This window comes from Lissotriton helveticus, chromosome 11 (genome assembly GCF_964261635.1).
Source record: "Lissotriton helveticus chromosome 11, aLisHel1.1, whole genome shotgun sequence".
NCBI classification, from domain to species: domain Eukaryota; kingdom Metazoa; phylum Chordata; class Amphibia; order Caudata; family Salamandridae; genus Lissotriton; species Lissotriton helveticus.
This window is the reverse complement of record NC_136072.1, coordinates 753,873,902-753,893,001: the sequence shown is the minus strand read 5'-3', so window position 1 is coordinate 753,893,001 and position 19,100 is coordinate 753,873,902.

The following is a 19,100-nucleotide window of genomic DNA, read 5'->3' as shown; positions in this document are numbered from 1 at the left end:
ACTTAGTAACCCAATGTCTTGGGGTACATATCGAATTATTCCGAATATCCAGATATCCATGTGTAAAAAATAAAATACCCACTGGATCTATGAATTTTGATGATCTATGTTATGTTGTATTCATGATTGGCATTTGATGCTCAATATACTAAATAGACCCTGACCATTTCCATATGTACTTGCTTTAACTGACCCAGGTCAGAGAGTTTAGTGGGTTTTCCCCGTTATAACTCGTCCTTCAGGAGGTAGCAGAGTCTGACCATGAGGGGGAACCAGAGGTGGAAGCGGAGGCGGAGTGGGATTCCGTGGCGGAGGTTCCTTGGGCAAGGGAGGAGGCAGGGTAGCCGATCTTGGCTTGGAAGGTGTATATACCTCGGAGTACACAGAGCCCTGTGACTCCCTCTTCTTCTTAGGCAGAGGCGATGCAGAGGCCGTGTCTTCTATTGGGGAACGTCACCGAGGTGCCCCAGCGGACCCAGGGGGACTCCTAGCACCAGAACTCCTTCTGCGCTTTTTTGGCGTCGAAAAACGTCATCTCGACATCGAGGAACGCCATCTCGATGTCGACCGGCGCCCTCGTCTCGACGTTGAGCCACGCCTGGACGACGAACGTCTCTTCCTCGACGGCGACCGTCGACCTCTCGCCGTCGAGCGTCTCCTTCGTGACATCGAACGCTTCTCGACGGTGAAGGCCATCTGGACGTCGAACGCCTCCTTGACGTCGAACGCCTGCGAGTCTTCGACGTCCTCCTCGACGTTGAGGATCCCCTCGACGCCGACCTCCTCCTCTTCACCGATGGCGAGCGGCGGTGTCGCCTCGACAGCGAGCGCCGACGCTGGGCCGAACTCCTTCGACGTCGATGACTTGACGATGACTTCGATGACACCGTCAAATGTTCACGCCGCTTCAATCCAGAGCCCTGGGGAGACGGGGAACAGACTGCTGTCATCCCTGTCAACGCAGTCATCGATGCTATCGACGTCGGCAGAGAAATAGGACGTTTGCTGGCCTTCCTGCCTCTGGGGAGCCCCCCAGAGGCCTCAGCATGGGCAGATGAAGCATGCCCAGACCCACCTTGTGTCTGCAGTCTTCTATCTTCCAGGCCTTGGAGCCTGATCTTCATCCTCTCTCTCAGGGTCCTGGTGGATAATGTCTGGCAGATGCCACACTCCTCTGCGACATGAGATGAGGGAAGGCAGACGATGCACACCTCGTCCGACTTGACCTTCTTCCTAGGACACTCTGGGCATTTGTCAAACAAAGCAGGCATCTTGACAAATAAAAGAGTGACCAAGACACACACAAGGAAGAAAAACACCAAAGTCCTTCAATGAAAGCACTCAATACTTTGAAAAAGTGAAAAGAATCACCAATAAACCCTTGAAAAAGGAGAGCTCGATGCTCCAGGGTCCTGCTTGCAGGAGCCTGAAAAAAGAACTGAAAGTAAAAGGGACCTGCAGTGCATTCTGGGATGCTGAGAGAGTTCTGGAAAGTTCTCTACATGGCACAGTATCCTGTTCTGAGCCACATAATGGCAGCCTATGGGGCTTTTCTGTCCACTCCTTCCTCTCTATCATTCCAGAGGGTTTTGCTGGTAAATGCAAGGTTTTTCTCTGTGGAGAAATCTGGACAGGCTGTGCTGTTTGTGGTTTTTTGGTGGAATTTCTAATTGAAGTACTGGACAGTGTAGCCTGTGGATATAGGCTGCATTATCTGTCTTTAAATTCTCTCTTAAGTGTCTGTGCAGTTCTGCATTTTTTGACATCTTAAGAGATTATTTATGATTGCTCCGGGGTCCACGCACATGGGCGGGACTATTTACTAGATTATGACTATAACAGAGATACCCCTACTACAGAACTGGAGTTACAGGACAGAAACTACTCCTTTTCAATTGGGACAAGAGAGGGCAATGACATTTAGGCTCTCTGAACTGAGAATGCAATAACACCTCTATTAGTAAAGGTAGTTTTTAAATTGTGTGTTTGAAAATGCTGCTTTTTTAAAGTGCTGTTGCTTAGAAACAGCTATGATGCACTCTAATTCTCAACCATAAACAAAATTTCTCAATAGGCCCATCTCATTACTTAATACCGATTATAAGTTTTTTGCTAAAATTATTACAGATAGGCTGAATGGTGTCATCTCACAAATAGTTCATGAGGACCAAAAAGGTTTTATTAGGGGAAGATATTTGAAAGAGCTGACCTTTTCCCTCATTGGTGCTATAGATATGGCGTCTGCTCATGATCTTCCCTTGGTGGTTATCGCTTTAGATGCCGCCAAGGCGTTTGATCGAGTTAACTGGGTCTATCTGGACGCGTTAGTAAAACACCTTAACTTGGGAGTTCATCTTAGTAAATCTCTTTCAGCAATATATCAGGCCCCCACCTCTAGAGTACTAGTGAACGGGATGCTAAAACTCACCCAGTGCCACTGATGCGTGGCACCAGACAAGGGTGCCAGATGTCACCACTTTCATTTGATTTATATATACCCGCTCTCCAGCTCTACAACTCTAAAATTAGTGCCTCGTTACTCTATGGGGCTGAGCTGTGGGGTTATGCAAATTTGGACTGTCCAGCTACGGCTCAGAACAAATTCCTACGATCAATAATTGGTCTCCCCCAATCTACCTAAAGATTATTTTTGATTGCTCCGGGGTCCACGCACATGGGCGGGACTATTCACTAGATTATGACTATACACAGAGATCCCCTACTACAGAAATACACATGTAAAATGTTACAGTGCTGCACCAATGATAGTTTATAGGACAGACAGCCTTTCAACAGCGAAAAACTAAATGCACTGTATTTAACTATCAGGACATGGCAAACACACCAGCACATGTCCTACCTTTCACATACACTGCACCCTGACTATGGGGGTACCTTGGGCCTACCTGAGGGCTGCCTTAGAGGTAGGAAAAGGGAAGGTTGGGGCCTGCAAGTTGGTGCACATGCCAAGTTAACATGGCAGTATAAAACTGCGTGCGCAGACACTGCAGTGGCAGATCTGAGACACACTCACAGGGCTACTTATGCGGGTGGCACAACCAGTGCTGCAAGCCCACTAATAGCATTTGATTTACAGGCCCTGGCACACTCAGTGCACTATACAAGGGACTTACCAGTAAATCAAATATGCCAGTCATGGATAACCAATTATAATCACAAATTACAAAGAGAGCATATGCACTTTAGTACTGATCAACTGTGGTAAAGTCCTATGGCCAACACAAACAAGGTCAGAAAAATAGGAGGCAAAAAGCTAAATATTTGGGGATAAACCTGCAAAAAGGATCAGGCCTAATAGAGATGCAGAGGCTGAAGCAAATGTTTTCCTAAACGGAAACTAATGACCTAATTCAGAATTTGGAGGGTGCTTCACCATACCGTTCCCTTGGCCAGAGGGGGGAACCTTCCACACCAACATATTAGAACACACAAGGACACATATTTGGACCAGGTATGTATGGCAGACGAAGGCTAGAAAAGAGCAAAGACCTTGTCCCTTTCTATCTCCGCGTGGATGGCACTGTGCCAATGCTACGATAAAAGACTTTGATGGAGAAGCAGACATTTGAGGTGAGAAGATCTAGAGTGTCGCTGGTGTTGAGGATTCTCTATACAAGAGCTGCTTTCCACCTAAACTTGAGAACTACCCAGAGGTCACCGCTTCTTTGTGCATAATTTATGCGTCACTCTATGACAGAAAGGGTATTCTTTCGACTTATACTGGGTGCTTCCTTGTGTCTTGACAAAGATATACCTCTCTGAAGAGCTCTAATGAGAGTGAAATGTCAGGGGTTTCTTTTATTCATTTCATGTTGACTTGGTTGGTATTTTAGCAATTCAAAACTGTAATACTGTACCTGGAGTGGTGAAAGGCTTTTGTCATTTTACAGCTCGGCATGGACAGCACTGTGCTAGTTCTATGCTTAAAGACTTTGCTGTAGAAATGACAAATACTTTGTCCCTTTCTATCTCGGCGTGGGTGGCACTGTGCTAATTCTATGCTTAAAGAATTTGATAGAAAAGCAGACATTTGAGGTGAGCAGATCTAGAGTGTTGCTGTGTTGAGGGTGCTCTATAGAGGAGCTGCATCCTCCTAAACTTAAGAACTACCCCGAGTTCTCTCATTTTGCATAATTTATGCATCACTTCATGTCTGAAAGGATATTGTTCTTATATATGCCACCAGTAGATAGTTATAATTTCCATAGGAAAAGCATTTTTTTTAATTTGCCTATATCTTCTTTGGCACTGGTTGACAAATCTTCATGAAAAATTCTCAAAAATGTGTCAAAGTAAGTTCTGATGTATATAGGAAGTCTCTGGGTGATCCGTTAAGCACGGGCCAAGAAAAAGTGGGCTAAAAAAGTGCATTTTCCCATTTTAATTTGCATAGGATGCAAAAGTGCAATAAAAATGTAAAAAGAAACCAAGCGCGGGCTACCGCACTTTTATTATTATCTCCCCCCGGGTGGGCCAGGTCTCGGGGCATTTTTTAATAATGGAGTTATCAATATTGCCCTGGGGACCACCACCTTTCCTGGGCTTCTTTAACAACAAATGTGGGGGAGGCCCATATGGACTCCCTCGCTGTTCTGGGGACCACCACATCCCCAGGGCTTATTTTTGTTTTTACAAGGGTGGTCCTTTCGGACTTCCCCATCCTCAGGGACCTCCACCTCCCCAGGGCTTAATCTGAACATTTTGTGGGGGTGCTCGCACAGTCCCAGGGGCCACCACCTCCTCAGGGCTTAACTTTACTGAATGGGGGCCATGTGAACCCCCAGGGAAAACCACCTCCCTGGAGCCTTTGCAAATTTGAATGCAGAGGCCAGCCAGCCCAGGGGACAACCACCTCCCTGGTGCAAATCAGAACAAAGAAAGGGGCCAAGCGTACCCGCTCCAGGAGCCATAAATGGCCCGGATGATCACCGCCCCCCAGGGTTGTCTCCTACAATGTCATGGTCTCATGTGCTTTGTTTAATTTAGCCACCGGTGGGCCAGGTCCTGGACCAATCATGTAATATGATGTGGGGGCCCTGCGGGGCCCTTGCAGCCCTGGGGTCCACCACCTCCCTGGGTCTTTTTGTAAATAAAACGTGTGGAGTGCTCCTGCCCACCCCCACACTGCCCTCGGAACCATCAGCTCCCCAGGGCTTTAAACTATAAAAGAGGAGAGGGGGGCCTCGGGCCCCCTCAAGCCCTGGTGATGGCCACCTCCTGGGGGCTTTTTAAAAAAATAATAATTTGTCCCAGGGACCACCAACTCCCCACGGCGTTGATTAATTATCATGCAGGGATCCGTAATGGACCCCTGGCCCCAGGGACCACCACCTTCCCGTGCTATACATAAGATGGAAGGGGGGGCCACATGGCCCCCCTCCAGGAGCCCCCAATGGCCCTGGAGACCGCCACCCCCCAGGGCTGGCTCGAGCAATGTTCTGGGATGTCCCCCTCGAGACTTTGCAGTTTGCAATGGCAGGGCAGAAACACTGCTCCCACCCTGCCTTAGCAAACTTCCGCTTCGCTTCATGGAAGCCAGACCAGAATAACTGCTCTTGCTTCAATAAAGTGAAGCAGAATTGCTTATGGGCAAAGTGAGCTGCATGTCAGCAACTCCCTATGTCTAAAAGCAATGCCGGCTCCCGCAGGAGGCGGGGAGGCGGCATTAGGGCACCCCTGCGGTCCCCACCACAGAGGCCATGCCAGGGGAGGGGGGGGCCTCTTGGCCCCCTCCCAAAAAAAAAGGAATGGCCAAGCTCTGGGGTCCCTGTGGTAAAATCAGTCACATAGCCCCCTTCTTAAATTAAAAAAAGAAACCGGCAATTCATCGGCGGCATTGCCTCCTCCCTGCAGGACTCTGCAAATGCACCTCCAGACCCACTCTAGGTTGGGTGATTAACTCCCTTTCGATCCTAAAGGTCCTTAGGGGCCAACTAGCCCACAAGGTAGCTCCAGTAAGCCCCAGAGAGTGGGATTGCTGAGAGGTGGTCTGGGGCCATGCCCCTTTTTACAACACTCTGCAAATGTGCCTATTGGCACACTGCTGGTGGGGCGATGAGGTCCCTTTTGTCCTGAGGACTTCAGGACTAAAGTGGACTTCATCTCCCAATTGTTTGCTGAGTGTTGTAGAAAGGGGGCATACCCTCTGACATCTCTCAGCAATCCAGCTGTGTGGGACTTACTAGAGGTAACAGGAGGGTTAGGTGACCCCTAAGGACCCTCAGGAGGCAAGGGTACTTCATCCCCCAACCAAGAGCACACCAGGAGGCGCATTTGCAGAGTGGTGGAGAAAGGAGGCGTGGCCTGGGTCCACCTCTCAGAAATCCCACTGTGTGGGGCTTACTGGTGGTAACAGGTAGGCTGGTTGGCCCCTAAGTACCCCCAGCCACGATGGGGACTTCAATCCCTATCCAAGAGCACACCAGGGAGAGTGTTTGCAGAGCGGTGGGGAATGGGAAGTGACTGAGGAATATGTCTACTTGTACATGTATTCTCACATGTATAATACAACGGAAGAAGGTAGCTTAAAAAGCGGTTAACTTCTCCTATAAGTGGTCAAATCTTCCAAGTTCTGCTCTGTCATTCAGTTGCACAGGCAGACATGGTTTATGTTTAAAGGTGATATAGAGCCCCTCAAATATACTATTGAATACACATGTTCCCTGTATTGTGAGCAGAAAGAAATACATACACCTTTTGTACAAATATTTACAGAGTATGGTGTTTGAAACACAGGTATTCAAGTATTTCTATGTTTATTTTTATGTAACATGTCACTAGGTAAAAGCAGACACACACACATGCATACCTTCACAAACTTAGTGAGACATACAACAGTGATATGGTAAGGATTGCTGTTTTACATTTGGTAGGCCTAACATTCTGAGCGGTCGATGACTAGCAAACCTTCAAGAGAAAAGTGAGGTTTAAGACATCTTGAGAGAAGGATTAGTGATTAGGCTACTTTACATGAGTCTGTGGAAAGGTACAGTTGAAGTAGGCCTTTTCTGCACCTCTGTTACTTCTTTCTGCACCTTTCTTCCTCTTTCTGGACTTCTGTTGCCTCTTTCTGCATTTTTCTAGCTTCTTTCTGCACCTTTCTTCCTCTTTATGCACCTCTCTTGTATCTTTCTCCACTTCTCTTGCTTCTTTCTGTGCCTTTTTCCGCTTTCTGTACATGTCCTACCTACGTAGACATAGTTAGAAATTAGCATTTAAAAAACCTTAGAAATTCAGGGACGTTATAGTTAGTATTAGTATGTAATGAGTCGTGTAATATGTGACATCATCAGCAGTGCATTCAGGGGTGCTAGTTATAGTTAGCTCAGCCAAATATAACAGCTGAATTTCTCTAGTTTTGTATGAATGAAATGTCAGCCTAACTAGAACATCCCTGAAACCTGTGTTTTTTTCAGTGAATTTCCAAGGTTTTTTAAATGTTAATACTAACTATAATGCCGTTGAAACTTGTGTATGTGACATCACTCATGGCATCACTCATGACATCTCAAATAACATCACTGACAATATAATCCAGTGACTGTGAGTGTTTTATAAATATTTATGAGTGGTAAATATATATACCAAGGTGTACTGGTGAATCAGTGTGTATATGAGTGCCTGTATGGAGAATTCAGTGGGTGCGTGACTGACTGTATAAGTTAGTTATTAGGTGTCTTAGTGAATGCATGGGTGAGGGACTAGGTTGTGTGAATGTCTGTATCAGTCTGTCAGTTGGTGTCTAAGTGGCTGCGTCGGTATGTGAGGGGTATGTGAGACAACCATTCACTTACTCATACCCCCTCTTATTCCCATATAGCCACTTAGTGAAATGCCAGCCAAATTATGACGTCACTGTAACCTTTGTTTTTTTCAGATAATTTCCAAGGTTTTTTAAATTATATTTCCTAACTATAACGTCCTACTAACCTTTGTTTTTTCAATGAAAATCTATGATTTTTACGTAGCAATGGTGTTTACAGAGTGGTGGGGAAAGGGCTGGGGCTTCTGACCAGCTCTCAGGAATCCCACTCTGTACGACTTACAGAAAGTACCAGGAGGGCTTCTTGGTCCCTAAGGTCCCTTAGCATCCTAGAGAACATCATTCACCAAGAAACAGTGTGCCAGGAGATACATTTGCAGAGTGGTGGAGAAAGAGGCCATGGGCTACGAAGACCTGTTACCAAACTCACTGTCTGGGACTTACTGGAGTGAACAGGAGGGGTATTTGCCCCCAATGACCTTCAATAGCAAGGGACATACATCCCCAACAAGCAATGTACAAGGAGGCACGTTTGCAGAGCGTTGGAGAAATTACGTTCTTGATGATTGCACAGGTATTGCCTGTGTGATTCAAATAGTGCAATTGCCAAGGACACACTGCAACCTTGTATGTTTTTGACAAAGTGCAACATACACATATAGACATACTTTACATACAGTTTCAGTGTAGCTATTCAGTAAGATACTAGTTTAACTTTCCCCTTTGTATTCATTTGTCGAAATAACTATGTCAAAAATGCATTTTACTTTCCCACTGCAACACTGGAGGTCGCAATGACATCAGTATTTATGAATACAAATGGCAAAGTGTAAAACAGAAATATAAACATTTTTCACACAAAGTTTGAGCATAGCTGTTTAGTAACATAATGGTTTAACTTTATTTTAACAGCTCATTTGACAAAAACAACAATTCCACAAAATAACTTTCAACATCCGAACTCACGAATATAACATAACTAAAAACACCCATCAAACTACCCATTGTTACCCAAACTCATGGGTAATCAAAAACTGCTGCAAAACTAGTGCAATGCATAATCTGTGACAAGACCCACTCTAGTGGGACGAACAAGAAATGTTAATGCAGGCTGATGTCCGTGTTCTATCATCTTAAAACCTAGCATAGCAAATGTCTCCAACTGGCACTCAAGCAGAGGGAAGCTGGCGGACCATCTACATCAGATGTAGCAACAATAATTCTCAGCCAGAAAGTCCCTTCAGAGGTGCAGAGTACTACAACAGATTTGACTCCAGAGTTCTCATGAATGGTGAGGTATTGCATGGACTGTAGTGTTGTTATGACTGCTAGTGAGCAGCGTGTTACAGCTATTCACAATATTGCAAAAAATCATAAATGTTCACTTTTTCTTTTTTATATTTTTCCACATTTCCCAGTGTACATTTTTCAAATTCCTCCTGTTCCAGTTGTTGCCATTTTTATTACCGCACAAAAGAACAAAACATGTTTACAACTTTACAAAACGGCAAAAAAAATTAAAAAACAAAATAAAAAATCATGTCACTGGGAATAAAGGAATGTCATTGGATAATACACTTTTCAACTAAAACAATAAGAAGAACACAACCATTTATCTCTCTTGAACATTATTTAAGAGGAGTTCATAGTGAACAGATTTGCACAATGCACAATATGTCTCAAGACATTGTCAAGGGGTAGAAATAAAAAAATATTTAGGCATGGACTATGTCAATGCTTTATCATCTAAAGACATACAAAAGCAATAATGTGAAAGCAGAAAAAAAGCAATGCAAGGCTGAAGGACCATCAAATTCAATAGCAGCCACAACAACACCGAGGTAGAGAGTCCTTTCAGAAGTCTAATCTCAACTTCAAGTTTTGTCTCAACAGTTTTCCCGGATGCCCGGATGGCATCATACTGCATGGATTGTGGAGCTGTAGTGAGTGCTGGAGAGCAGCCCATTACTGCCCTTAGAAATGCTGCAAAGAATCATAAATGTTGTTTTTGGTTTTTGTCTTTGGCCCTTCATAGTTTTTCCACATTAGTAGGCATTTTATTATCTTACAAAATGTTTATTCAAAATATATGTGTTCATTTTATTATTTTCTAGTTTACTGTAACACTACTTACATATAACTTGCCATATAGACAAGTCAACGCATTCCTCTATAAATGAATACACAGCTAACTTTTGTCAATTATAATTTTTTTATTTTAAATATAAGTCAACAGTCTGTGTTTAAATATTCTAGTGAGTGCGTCGACAACATATACAAACACACTCTGTGTTTTTAGACGACACTGTGAAAATGTTTTAATCTCTTCTTCAAAACTATCAATTGCAATATCTGTGCCCTGTTCTGCAACTGTTCCCCTTAACAACCCTTCGTTTTCCCTAGAATCCTGCTCAGGACCAAAGAAACAAAACTGCACAACACCACAAAGCTTTTTTACGACTTCCACCTTACCAAGCAAAAGTGCTCTATTCATTTTTCCTAAACATAACATAAAGAAGGAGTTTTCACGTAGTACAGCCACCTAACTAAAGTTCAAATTGTTGAGTGGTGTACAGCTAACATCCTGAAATGATGAAAGGTGCTTTTTGGCACACTTTGTGTGATAAACAAACTAGAGAGTGTCCCTGCAAATTTGTATGTTTTCTAATCTTGTTTTAAACTTCGCCTCAGAAAGATATGTAGAAAGTTCCTTAATGTATCAATGATTGAGGTTGAATACTACAAACACTACTACAATTCCATTTCTATACAGGCACCTAACACTGCCTTACTTGTACCTGTTCTCCAATAACTTGTTCTACCTTTGCAGGTACCACAACCTCTTTCGCTATAGGAGTGTCATTCTTCATTTCATAACATCGTCCGCTGTAATCAATAGCATGAACTAATCTATTATCCAAGACATAACTGTCTTTTTTAAAGAAAGACTCTGTACTAGAAGTATGTATGTATTCTCCACTAAAAACTGTACAAAAATTTCTTCTATTCGCGAATCTTTTTTTCTGGTTATGTCTCCTCATGCACAACACCATTTTGTCAAGAGTCTTCATTCTATTTACAATCAAAATGAAAAAAAAAACCTTCAAAGCAAATACCTTATCAACTACTCTCTCAATTTGAACTTTCGGTTTCAGTGCCTCTCTCCTTTTTCTATACATTTTCTTAGTTGTCAGTAGATTTATAACTGTTCTACTACAAAACATCCTGACTCTGATTTCCTGAAACTGCTTCTGTTTCCTAGTTAAGGTGTGTCCATCTTTGGTACATTCTTTCCTGTTCTTGTTATATAGAATTTGTCCACTGTTATTCTTTCCCAAAGTCTGCATTTTATTTTCGTTATTTTGGAGTCTTCACATATATTTATCAGAAATAACTTTGTCCTCTTACCAGTAGCTCTTTTTTCTTTCAGCACTTTTTCTTCATCTTGATCCTTTTTTGTCTTAATTCTGCATATAGACTGTAGTTGCTTCTGTGCCTTTTTCATCCCAGCTTGTATAGGCATTCTGTCTGTAATTATGCAGATATTGTTCTGTAAAGTATTTTTGAATGTTTATTTTAGCCAACATAGCAACCACTTCACTACTGTCTTACATATGATACAAAAACAATGTTATGTTATGTTGCAGTTTTAAATCTACAGATGATCCTAGTTACATAATTACAAGCACTTACTTCAATGTACCAAACCAAAACCAAAACACACAACTTAATTTATTAGATACCTTTTAATAATATAGCCCCCTCTTCTACAACACAGCTGCACCATATCTTAGTTCTCACTAATAGAAGGTACAAGACCACTTTATCCCTTTTGTAGTACATGTTTAATTAGACATCAACCAAATTGTAAACGTACATGCATTGTCGCAATACTGTAAATCTGAAAACACAACATAAGTGCTATTTCTGTGCCTCACTACCACTGTGGTACAAAAGAGGGTTGTGATGAGCAGAGCATCTGAACCAATCAAACACTCACACTTAGTCAACAGATCTGGGTTTAATCCATCACTGTTCTTTAGTCCACTCTGCCACCCCAGTTCAGACATGGCCATATGCAAATCAGTCTGACCCAGTGCCTCATGGGAACAGTCCAGCCCGAACTGCCAAGCCATGCCTTTTCTGGACCGGAATCAAGCTTCCTAGGACCGGTTTCTGGCATTTCATCCCTCTTCAGACAGGCTTGCTTGAATCCAGTGGCAAAGTGAGCAAGGGACTCAATGTCTGAGCATACCCAGCCAACTTATGGCGAACAAAGCGGTACAAAAGGGGGTGGTGATGGACGGAGCACCACTGTGTCACTGGTAGATTTCGGGTTCAGAATTTTTCTACTTAGATGTGTCAGATTTATAGTTTAAGAAACACTGCATATATATCTGCACAATAATCAGTATCACAGCATGTAGTTCTCTAATTCTTCAGAGTACATGCAAACAGTGTGTGACAGGTTACATATATAATTCGACAGATAGTTTTAAGAGTACATATTCCTTGCTAAAACTTGTAAATACATGTGTTTGTGGTTGAGTACAACAATACGCCCTGGATGATTGGATGAGTCCATAGATAGTGCCTAGGTGATTCCGTCAGACTATAGGTAGTGCATGCATGATTCCCTGAGTAGGTAGGGACTTAATTGGTGGTCCCATAACTGCATAGTTATTGCCTTTGTATTCGCATGTCTATACCGCTACTGTATTGGTGATCGATTAATGCATGGGTGTTGCCTGCATAGTTCAATGAGTACATAATTAGTGCCTGCGTGATTGGAAGAGTACATCTGTAGAGTCTGGGTGATTGAATAAGTCTCCATATCACACTTGATATATAATTGCATACATGGCTCTCTAAGAGCATACATTGCATGAGTACGTTTCTAAAACTGAAAACAACAATTCTCACTTTTTCAAAGCACAAAACCTTTTCTTAATGGCATACCTAAATAATTTCGCAAATATTTCTTGTATCTTTAAAAGATATATTAAGCATTTCTCAAAGAAAAGTTACACACCAAGTGAAGCTAGCACAACAACTTTCAAAAGACATTCTGCATTATTACCTAAGACTGATCAGTGTTCACAGAGTTCCGCTAGAGGTGGAATGGTAAACTATGGCAAGGGAATGGGTTACCTCGTACCATTCACACTAATTTGTAGTGCTGTGTGTTTGTCCGGCACTGTAAAATCAGCGCTAACAATATCTCACACAGTGCAAGAGGGTGCTGCTGCTTCTTTCTGCCGCTCGAGTAGAATTTATACTCAAGCGGCAGCTTCCTCAACACGAACGGAAAGTTTCTCAACGTGACCGGTAGATACCATCAGCAACCACCCTTGTTGAAAAATTATGCAGGGAAGTTATCTAGCATCAGATCGCTAACTTACCATTGGCGAGTGAGGAAAAAACTCTGCTTCGCTCCGGATCAAAGTTCACCTCCCAGGCTTACTATGAACCCTTCTCAATTTTAAACATAGCATGTTTAAAGAAATTTACCACCCTCTCCATATACATGGCATTTCAACAGCCCTAAAGAACATAGATCACCATGTAAACATATATATGTGATCTCTTAATAGATGTACACCTTCAAGACATCTTTCCCAAAATATATATATATAGTTCTCTGCATCTTTAAGTGAACTCAGGAGTCTCATCGAACACATAACTATCTCACCCCGCAAGTATTTGAAAACCGGTCGTATAAGTTAAAAACTACATTGGCAAACACTTCCTAATATATACCTAAGGAGTAATACTACTTTATAATTTATATACAGACGCAGCACTTTTTCTTATCTTTTATTTCTGACTACACTACTTCTGTTTAATAATATGACTAAAGCCACCACAACTCCCAGAAAGTGAATAATATAGATGTATATATTCTGCACATAATGCTTAGAATTTTAAAACATTATCATTTGTAAAGGCATTGTTCATGGTAAATTTCAACACTACTAACATCTTAAACAAATACCTGCTGCCAGATGTAGTTCATCTATTATATTTCATTTCACATCACTGTGATACTCTGTTGAATTAAACTCCCATATACATCTTCATTTCAAATGTACATTTTCTAAACAATTAAGAAGTTATATACATACCAGTGAATAGAGTTCCTAGATTATATTGTTATTTTAGCTCTTTCTGGATAGTTTTGACACTGTTAAGATTTGTAAAAACTAAGCACAAGAATGGTACACCACTCTCATCAAAAGCAAGTCTAAAATGGCAACCAATTCAACTTTCCTCTCTAAGATCCTGAGAAAGGCAGCAAATGAAATCATGTTTTTCATTTTAGACTACTGCATCTCCACTTGTCAATGGTTAGCATTTGTAGACACTTTCCCTCTGATTTAAAATGAGGTTCCCGTCTCCGTGTGTTCGCTGTTTTCATGATGATTGGGGAGAAATTGTGTAAAAAATTTAGTACAAACAGATATTTAGCTCCAGTTTTATTTTTATTTAGATACTACACTACAGTTTGTTACATAGTCCTGAGTTGGAAATTAAAGTCCCCCATTACTTAAATTATGTCATCACTCTTCAACTTTTTGAAAAATGTTCTGTCTCTTTAACACCCTCCCCCCTCCCCCAATACATTCTTAGCAACCCAGTGGAATCAATTGGTCACAAGTTCACAGCACATTCTTGAAGGAACATGCTACTTCAAAATGAGATACAGCAGGTGTGGTTTACTCCACATATGTCTATATTGTATTTTATTTTTTTAACAACAGTCAATAATAGGACTTCTTTCTAAGGCATCCAACACACTATCTAATTTGATTTAATTTCATGCTGACAGCATCCAAAGAAATATATCTTCTTTTTTTTAAACTTCATTTTAACTGTTTTTCATATGTAAAACTACCTCATTCAGCATCACCCTTCTCCTGACTGCTATTGCCAACTACCCCTCCTGTCACCTTCAATAGGACCCACCCAACTTGATTGCTGAGAAATTGTCAAAGCCCATGCCCTTTTTCTCCACCACTCTGCAAACTCTTCTCCTGATAAACTACTGTTTGGGGGAAATAGTCCACTTTAGTCCTGAGTCCCTCAGAAGTAAAGTGGAATTGATTCTCCAACCAGAAATGTGGTAGGAGGCACGTTTGCAGAGTGGTGGAGAAAGGGGATGTTGCCTCCAAGTCCTCTCAGCAATCCCGCTGTTTGGGACTTACTGGAGGTAACAAGATAGCTTCTTGGCCCCTCAAAGACCCTCAGTATTCAAGGGAATTTCATTATTTAACCACCACTGCGCTATAGGAGGCACATTTGCAGAGTGGTGATGAAAGGGACATGGCCTCCAGTGACTTGCCGGAGGTTTTAAAAATATATATATATTATTTTATTCATGGGAAGGGGGACTGTGAAGCCTTCTTCCTTCGGCCACGTTTACTTTACATGGGAGGGGGGCTGCACGGCCCTCATGCCTATTTCGGCCCCAGGGACCACATCCCACCGGGCCAGGCCTTTATATTTTTTTCTAAATGGGACAGGGGGCCGCACGGACCCTCTCCCATGGCCGATATTACCCCAGGGACCTCATCCCTTGGGGCATGGCCACATCAATGGGAATTGTGGGGGATCCTGAAGGCCCCCGCGATCCCTGTTGGCTCCCCGCCTCCTGCTGGAGCCGGCATTGCTTTTGGACACAGGAAGCTGCTTACATGCAGTGCCCTCTGTCCAAAAGCAATTCTGATCCGCTTCGTGCAAGTGAGAGCATTTTTAATGCTCTCGTTTCCATGAAGTGGATAAGTGTTTTCGATGGATTGGCATGAGCGGTGATCCTACCAAGCCTTAGTAAACTGTAATGTTCCGAGGTTAGACACTTTTACTTGAAGTCTAAAGGAGGTAAAACCCTAAGCTCCCTGGCTATCAAAGCCTGGAACAGCATGCCCAGACACCTAAGACATCAGACTCTTGAGAGGCCTTTTAGGAAACTTCTCAAAACATGGATTTTCAATCTCCCTGACGAATGGTCCAAAGCTTCCATTTAGCCTCCCCCCTCTACCCTCTGCGCTCTGGCCTCAAGGATTACTCAGCGCCATGATGCTCCTTCCGGAGCGAACGCCGCGCTTTATAAATACCCCTCCAAATATCCGAGACATTCCTGTAGCCAGGCCCTGGGGGGTGGCGGTCCCAAGGACCATGTTGTGCTCCACGAGGAAGGCCACATGGACTCCCTCCTTCGTTAAGTAAGCCCCGGGGAGGTAGTTGTTCACGGGGCTGCGTCACAAGCAATATGATTTGTTGTAGCCGTGAGGAGACGGCTAAGGAAGTTCCTATGGAGAAACAAATTAGAAAAATGCTTTGGAATCCCCTTTTTTCCTTGCTTCCACTTGACGGATCTCCCCGAAACTTTCCAGGAAGGAGCTGAGGTGAAAGAATATTTTTTGGGGAAAGATTCATGAAGATTCATCAAACACAAACAGAACCAAAGTTATTAGCAAACCAAAAAATGCTTCTCCTGTTGAAACATGGTCCTAACTATAATCATCCACTAAGTAATATGTGTGTGTGTGTGTGTGTGTGTGTGTGTGTGTGTGTGTGTGTTGTGTGGGTGTGTGTGTGTGTGTGTGTGTGTACGTGTGAGTGTTTAGTAAAAGATCAAGAACATTTTAAATATTTTCAATACATTATTTGAACGTACCTTTACTGTAATTATTTCTGATGTAAAAGTGAAAAGAGGAGCTGCAACGCTTGAACGAAATGAGTCCTGATGTCAGGACCGCCATGTAAAGGTAACATACTTTCTCTTTTCATCTGTATGCATGTCTGTCTAGAATATACATTTTGGACAGTGTACAGGCTTGACTGTTTTTAACGTCTCTATGATCCAGAAGAATTCCATAAGCTGTTATCTACGGTCTGGATGGCAATTACGACTGTCTGTTTGTACCGGCAAGTACCTTTAGGTCTTGTGGGGAGAAACATTAAGCATAAGCGGTTAATTGGTGTACATGTTCTAACCACATGCTGGGACTGGATGCAGGTGGTCAGATGCGCATCATTCAAAATTTATTTTGGCTAAGGGCAATAGAAAAGTGACTAAGCAGATGAGATAATGCCAGAAAGTCGTGCCCATTTATTTATTTACCTCCAAACAGAGCTGTTTATAGAATTGGCATTTTAAACAGACGTCATGTGTCGTGTTTATATTTAGTACCATACAGAAAGCAAAGCAAAAGAGAGGCTTAGAGATAGTGATTTACATACGTATAATTCCTCTCTAGGCCATTCAAAAGTGAAATCTTTCCTTGTAACATCGTTTTGATGATCTAGTTCTCCTCGCCTAAAAGACCTCCTCGGATTTCTCCCTTGCTGCAAAAGCTTGAAAGGAGAAGCCTGGAAGATTTATTTATTATGTTTGAACTATTTAAAGGTGCTTTTTATTTAGGCAATTTCAATGGCCCTATTGGTTGGTGGTTGCCAATCAAAGGAATCCTTCCATCAAGACACTATTTGGTTACTCGTCATCGTGGTGGTTTGGTGTTAATCTCTTATCTTTAGTAATGGTGCATGAAGTATGTGTGGACGAGCAATCAAGATAGTAATTGTGTAGTTGTCTCTTGCATGTCTTCCATAGGAAGTTGGAAAGGTGTGGTGCAACGGGCAGGGCAGCTGACTTCGGAGCACAGGGTTAACTGTTCGATCCCCGGCTCCCTTGGCAGATCAGTTCAGCACCATGTGACTCTGGACAATAGCTCACTTAAATTCCTCCACGGACCCCAGCGCCTTGGAACCATAAGGGTGAGTAGTTTGTGCTTTACAAATACCGGATTTACGATATATAGGATCTAGCTCCCAACAAATCATGACATGTCAACTGTTCCGTAGCCGGGAGCTGCCCTCCCGCGGTGCTTCGCACTAGTTAGGCCTCGCAGCACGTGGCAGTAAAGACGCAGACACATGGCTTATTATTACGAGCAGACTGGTACTGCAGCTCTGCCTCCTTTATTAGATATGTGCACTCACGCCAGCCTGCAGCTCTGCCTCCTTTATTAGATATGTGCGCTCACGCCAGCCGGAGTGAGCTCAGGGGCGGAGAGCGCTGAACGCACGCTATTCGGGAAAGCTGGTGCACCAACTGTTACATCCCATCTCAACTCAGTCCTTGACTGGATTTTGAAAAGTCTCGTTGCTCACTTACTTGGCAGGCAAAGTCTCCCAGGCGGGTGCTTGGCAGAGGATTCTCTCTCAGAGCATACCTGGTGGATCGCCTGCTAGCTGTGGGTGCAGGGACCTGAGTGCTGGGGACAGGAGGCAGGTCTGGGGTGGCCCCGGTAACTCCTGGACTCTACGGCACGGGGAACACTCCGGGATGTTGATCATCAGCTCTCGGGAGCTCACTCTGATGGCCTTCAGCCTCCTCAGCGTGGTTCTCAATGGCAGCAGGAAAAACAGGTTGGTCTACTTGTTTGAACCATGAGATGTTATGGGTCACCATTGTACCTTGCCTGCCGATCACCGGCCAGTGCCCTTGTTGGTACGGTGTTCGGAACTTTCCTCTGGGTCTTCGGTCCCTCAGGATAACAGTGTCTCCTGGCTGGAGCGGGCGTACTACTGCTCTCCGGGTCTAGCTGGCCTAGTTGTTACCCTTCTCTCTCCCCTTGAGTGCCTCCTCTTCGCCGAATGGAGGGGGTGATCAGCCTGGGGCAACAGGGATACCATCACGGCGGGTGCCGTTGAGTATTAGATTAGCGCTCAAGGTGTTTGGCGCATTCAACAATGTGGTGTGCTCCGATATTCTCATAGGAATTTCTGGAGTTCTTGCTCAGGGTCACTCTGCTTCGCCATGTCAATGCGAAGGGTCTTGTTTATCGTTCGCATGAAACGTTCGATCTCCCCATTGGCCTAGGGCCACTGTGGGGTGATGGGCCGGTGCCGGATGCCGTGGTGGTGCATAAATTTGCAGAATTCATGTCCTTGGAATGGGGGACCATTGTCGCTGCTGGGTTCCTTCGGACATCTGAACATTCCAAATATTTTCTCCAGTGCCGGGCCAACATGGAGGAAAGCTGTTGAGTTCACAACTTCTACTATCGGATACTTGGAGTAGCTGTCAATGAGGGCTAAGGTGACTAGCCCATCAGGGAAACTTCCAAAATTCATGCTCACTTTCTCCCAGGGGCTCTGACCGTGTTCTTCAGTGTGAACAGGCACTGATCTCACGGGCCCACTTGTGATTTGGCATGAAGGGCACTTGCGGACTATTGCTTCTATCTGGATGTCCATCCCTGTGAACCAGACCTTTTCTATCATGCGGGCCTTCATCTTATCCATTCCCTGG